The sequence below is a fragment of the Dendropsophus ebraccatus genome, chromosome 4 (assembly GCF_027789765.1).
Source record: "Dendropsophus ebraccatus isolate aDenEbr1 chromosome 4, aDenEbr1.pat, whole genome shotgun sequence".
NCBI classification, from domain to species: domain Eukaryota; kingdom Metazoa; phylum Chordata; class Amphibia; order Anura; family Hylidae; genus Dendropsophus; species Dendropsophus ebraccatus.
Genome location: NC_091457.1, coordinates 171,376,810 through 171,383,161, shown reverse-complemented (window position 1 = coordinate 171,383,161; position 6,352 = coordinate 171,376,810). Strand labels below are relative to the sequence as shown.

General features: G+C 49.7%; 2 protein-coding genes across 4 annotated transcripts in view; one reads left to right on the top strand and one right to left on the bottom strand.

Annotated features, from left to right (window-relative positions):
* Positions 1-1,381, bottom strand: part of SOAT1 (sterol O-acyltransferase 1) — a 75,574-nt gene extending 74,193 nt beyond the window's left edge. Inside the window, exon 1 of one of the 2 annotated variants that reach the window (XM_069967735.1) lies at positions 1,135-1,381. The gene's annotated coding sequence lies outside the window, so the exon portion shown is untranslated. The remainder of the gene's footprint in view (positions 1-1,134) is intronic. The other variant, XM_069967734.1, reaches the window with a different exon arrangement.
* LOC138789136 (putative ferric-chelate reductase 1) overlaps positions 1-6,352 on the top strand; it is a 567,372-nt gene that overhangs the window by 326,725 nt on the left and 234,295 nt on the right. The gene's annotated exons all lie outside the window — the stretch shown is intronic.

Sequence of the window (6,352 nt, the reverse complement as noted above, 5' to 3'; positions counted from 1 at the left end):
GGGGGATAGTACAGAGAGGGGGGAGGGGGGATAGTACAGAGAGGGGGAGGGGGATAGTACAGAGAGGGGGGAGGGGGGATAGTACAGAGGGGGGGAGGGGGATAGTACAGAGGGGGGAGGGGGATAGTACAGAGGGGGGAGGGGGTGATAGTTACAGAGAGGGGGAGGGGGGATAGTACAGAGGGGGGAGGGGGGGATAGTACAGAGGGGGGAGGGGGGGGATAGTACAGAGGGGGGAGGGAGGGGGATAGTTACAGAGGGGGGGAGGGGGGGGATAGTACAGAGGGGGGGAGGGGGGGATAGTACAGAGGGGGGGAGGGGGGATAGTACAGAGAGGGGGAGGGGGGATAGTACAGAGAGGGGGGAGGGGTGGATGTACAGAGAGGGGGGAGGGGGGATAGTACAGAGAGGGGGAGGGGGGATAGTACAGAGAGGGGGGAGGGGGGATAGTACAGAGAGGGGGGAGGGGGGGATAGTACAGAGGGGGGAGGGGGATAGTACAGAGGGGGGGAGGGGGGATAGTACAGAGGGGGGGAGGGGGATAGTACAGAGGGGGGGAGGGGGATGGTACAGAGGGGGGGAGGGGGGATAGTACAGAGGGGGGGAGGGGGGATAGCACAGAGGAGGAGGGGGGATAGTACAGAGGGGGGAGGGGGGATAGTACAGAGGGGGGAGGGGGGGGATAGTACAGAGGGGGGGAGGGGGAGATAATACAGAGGGGGGGAGGGGGGGATAGTACAGAGGGGGGAGGGGGGGATAGTACAGAGGGGGGGAGGGGGGGATAGTACAGAGGGGGGAGGGGGGAAAGTACAGAGGGGGGAGGGGGGATAGTACAGAGGGGGAGGGGGGATAGTACAGAGGGGTGGAGGGGGGATAGTACAGAGGGGGGGAGGGGGGATAGTACAGAGAGGGGGGAGGGGCATAGTACAGAGGGGGGAGGGGATAGTACAGAGGGGGGGAGGGGGGATAGTACAGAGGGGGGAGGGGGATACAGCGCTCTCCGGGCCCCTCCTCACATGGGGCCACATCCCTATAAGATCCTGTGCAGTAGGGAGCACAATGGCCGCCACAGCTCCCCTCATTCATTCGGCTGCCCCCAGAGAGCAGTAGCCGCACACACACACGTGACCGTACCTGTGTCCCTCAGCGCTCTCCGGTACCGGCTCCGGGCTGCCGCACTACTGAGCCATCTCTTCCTGCTCCTCTCTATTATAGCAGCGAGTGAGTCACCGCGGCGCTCTGCACATCGGCCACTCTATGGTGAGAGAGACTACTAGGGGGCAGCGCGGGCTCAGCCACCAGTGCGCAGGCGCAGACACTGCATGGACGCTGTGTGCCAGTAGTGACGGCTCCCGGTACCGTGTGACGTGAGGGGAGGCTGTGCCCCGGGAATCAGGATCATGTGCTGCTGTTAACCCTTTAAAAACCATTTTTTTCTTTTTTGTTTATTCCGCTTTCCAGGAGCCAAAACCGCTGTTTCCATCTCCGGAGCCGTGATTGTAACCATAGAGTAGCTGGTTGCTATGGTTACCATGAGACCACGTGGCTAGAGTTGTGGTTATTTATTGTACCTGTCAGGCCTCCCCCATACACTGCTGCAGGGGCGGAGCTAGGATTCATGGGGCCCATAGCAAAAACCTGTACGGGGCCCCATGAATCCTGTACGCCGATATATATACACAGAGAGGCACCAGTAACATATATACAGATACACCACTGACATACACACATATATACACACACAGAGGCACCAGTAACATATATACAGATACACCACTGACATACACACATATATACACACACAGAGGCACCAGTAACATATATACAGATACACCACTGACATACACACATATATACACAGAGGCACCAGTAACATATACAGATACACCACTGACATACACACATATATACACAGAGGCACCAGTAACATATATACAGATACACCACTGACATACACACATATATACACAGAGGCACCAGTAACATATATACAGATACACCACTGACATACACACATATATACACACACAGAGGCACCAGTAACATATATACAGATACACCACTGACATACACACATATATACACACACAGAGGCACCAGTAACATATATACAGATACACCACTGACATACACACATATATACACACAGAGGCACCAGTAACATATATACAGATACACCACTGACATACACACATATATACACACAGAGGCACCAGTAACATATATACAGATACACCACTGACATACACACATATATACACACACAGAGGCACCAGTAACATATATACAGATACACCACTGATATACACACATATATACACACACAGAGGCACCAGTAACATATATACAGATACACCACTGACATACACACATATATACACAGAGGCACCAGTAACATATACAGATACACCACTGACATACACACATATATACACAGAGGCACCAGTAACATATATACAGATACACCACTGACATACACACATATATACACACAGAGGCACCAGTAACATATATACAGATACACCACTGACATACACACATATATACACAGAGGCACCAGTAACATATACAGATACACCACTGACATACACACATATATACACACAGAGGCACCAGTAACATATATACAGATACACCACTGACATACACACATATATACACACAGAGGCACCAGTAACATATATACAGATACACCACTGACATACACACATATACACACACAGAGGCACCAGTAACATATATACAGATACACCACTGACATACACACATATATACACACACAGAGGCACCAGTAACATATATTCAGATACACCACTGACATACACACATATATACACACACAGAGGCACCAATAACATATATACAGATACACCACTGACATACACACATATATACACACACAGAGGCACCAGTAACATATATACAGATACACCACTGACATACACACATATATACGCTGTAATAATGATGACACTAGTGCTGATGTATACACCATGAATAGACTGTATACAGGGAAATCATCTCAGTGTAATAAGAAATACTCAACCAGAAATAATAGAAAATGCAGCAGATATTAGTGGTGGGTTCTTTTATTAGAGCCCAGCATTAATAGAAGCTGCTGCAGAACATCTTTGGGAGCAAACACACACATATACACCAGTGCTACAGACATTGCTGACATACACAAACACACACACACATACACCAGTGCTACAGACATTGCTGACATACACACACATATACACCAGTGCTACAGACATTGCTGACATACACACACATATACACCAGTGCTACAGACATTGTGACATACACACACACATATACAGCAGTGCTACAGAGATTGCTGACATACACACACATATACACCAGTGCTACAGACATTGCTGACATACACACACATATACACCAGTGCTACAGACATTGCTGACATACACAAACACACACACATATACACCAGTGCTACAGACATTGCTGACATACACAAACACACACACATATACACCAGTGCTACAGACATTGCTGACATACACAAACACACACACACACATATACACCAGTGCTACAGACATTGCTGACATACACAAACACACACATATACACCAGTGCTACAGGCATTGCTGACATACACACACACACATACACCAGTGCTACAGACGATGCTGACATACACAAACACACACATATACACCAGTGCTACAGACATTGCTGACATACACACACACATATACACCAGTGCTACAGACATTGCTGACATACACACACACACATATATACACCAGTGCTACAGACATTGCTGACATACACACACACACATATATACACCAGTGCTACAGACATTGCTGACATACACACACACATATGTATACCAGTGCTACAGACATTGCTGACATACACACACACATATACACCAGTGCTACAGACACTGCTGACATACACACACACACACATATACACCAGTGCTACAGACATTGCTGACATATACACACACACACATATACACCAGTGCTACAGACATTGCTGACACACACACACACACACACATATACACCAGTGCTACAGACATTGCTGACATACACAAACACACACATATACACCAGTGCTACAGACATTGCTGACATACACACACACATATACACCAGTGCTACAGACATTGCTGACATACACAAACACACACATATACACCAGTGCTACAGACATTGCTGACACACACACACATATACACCAGTGCTACAGACACTGCTGACATACACAAACACACACACACACACACATATACACCAGTGCTACAGACATTGCTGACATACACAAACACACACACACACACACCAGTGCTACAGACATTGCTGACATACACACACACACACACATATATAGCCACAGATACATACACATACTGACATATAAATATATACACAGATACATATATACACACACTGACATATACATATACCCACAGACAGGTGCGGTCTTGGCATTTCTGGGGCCCCAAGCGAAGTTATGTCTGGGGCCCCCAAAACAATAGACCGATGTGTGTTGCCCCAGTAGTATATACCCCTTGTGCGCTACCGCCAGTAATATATACTCCTTGTGTGCTGCCCCTAATAGTATATACCCCTTGTGTCCTTCCCCCAGTAGTATATACCCCTTGTTTGCTTCCCCCAGTAGTACATAGACCCGTGTGTTCCCCCAGTTATATATAGCCCCCCCCCCCCCAGTGCTGCCCCCAGTTGTATATACCCCCTGTGTGCTCCCCCACTGTATTTGGCCCCCTGTGTGCTCCCTCAGGGGTATTTAGCCCCCCCTGTGTGCTCCCCCACTTGGATTTAGACCTCCTGTGTGCTCCCCCACTTGGATATAAACCCCTGTGTGCTCCTTCAGTAGTATATAAACCCCCTGTGTGGTTCCCCCAGTAGTATATAGACCCCATGTGTGCCCCACCAGTATTATATAGACCCCTTGTGTGCTGCCCCAGTTATATATAGACCCCCTGTGTGCCCCACCAGTAGTATATAGACCCCTGTGTGCTCCCCCAGTAGTATATAGCCCCCCTGTGTGCTCCCCCACTTGGATATAGACCTCCTGTGTTCTCTCCAAGTTGTATATAGACCCCATTCTGCTGCCCCAAGTAGTATATAGACCCTCTGTGTGCTGCCCCCAGTAGTATATAGACCCCTCTGTGAAGCCCCAGTAGTCTATAGCCCCCCTGTGGGCCCCCCTGTTATATAGCCCCCCCTGTGTGCTCCTCTCATTTATATAGACCCCCGATGTGCGCTCCCCCAGTTACACAGACCCCTGTGTGCTCCCCCTCCCATATAGTATATAACACAATAAAACAAACACTTATACTCACCTGGGTCCGGGCGTCTCCTCTTCTCCTCACTCTTGTGGCCGCAGGAAGGGTTTTCCCTGCGATCACAAGAGGCCGCACTTCCCTTGTCCTGGCGCCGATGCTCCAATGATGTCACCAGAGCGCCGACACCACAAGGACAAAGCTGCCACATGTGACCGCAGGGAAAACGCTTCCAGCGGCCACAAGAGTGACTGACAGGAAGGGAGCCAATGTCTCCCGCCCTGTCAGTGCTGCTGCATGTAACTATGAGTGATTATTACGAGTGCTCATAGTTACAGTTCAGATGGCAGCAGCGAGCGGGGCAGCGGCCCTGTCCAGCGGTCTTGAGCACAAGAGCGGGGCGTGGGGGCCCCCCTGGATGTTGGGGGCCCCAAGCGATCGCTTGGGGTGCTTGGTGCCAAAGACCGCCACTGCCCACAGATACATATATAGACTCACTGACACACATACACAGCACTTACAGCTCCCAGGCTTCCCCCTCCTCCTCCTGTAGTCCGGGCTGATCTTCACATAGAAGTATTGAGGACCTTTGGGTCATGTGACCCAAAGGTCCTTCATCCCTCTCCTGTGCCGTCTGGCAGGTCCTGCTCCTCTGTTCAGCCTGCTCACCCGGCACTACAGTGAGGGGGCTGAACAGTGCAGTGGGGGTCCCTCTTTCTCTCTGGACCCCTGGGGGAGCGGGGTACCTACCATGAAGACAGGGCAGGCTTCCTCGGGCCCCCTTCCTGCAGGGGCCCCATAGCAGTCGCCTTCCCTGCCTTCATTGTAGCTACGCCACTGCACTGCTGTATATATAATGGTATGCTGGGGTGTATATATATATATAATGGTATGCTGGGGTGTATATATAATGGTATGCTGGGGTGTATATATATATTGGTATGCTGGGTTGTATATGTAATGGTATACTGGGCTGTATATATATATAATGGTATGCTGGGTGTATATGTAATGGTATGCTGGGGTGTATATGTAATGGTATACTGGGGTGTATATATAATG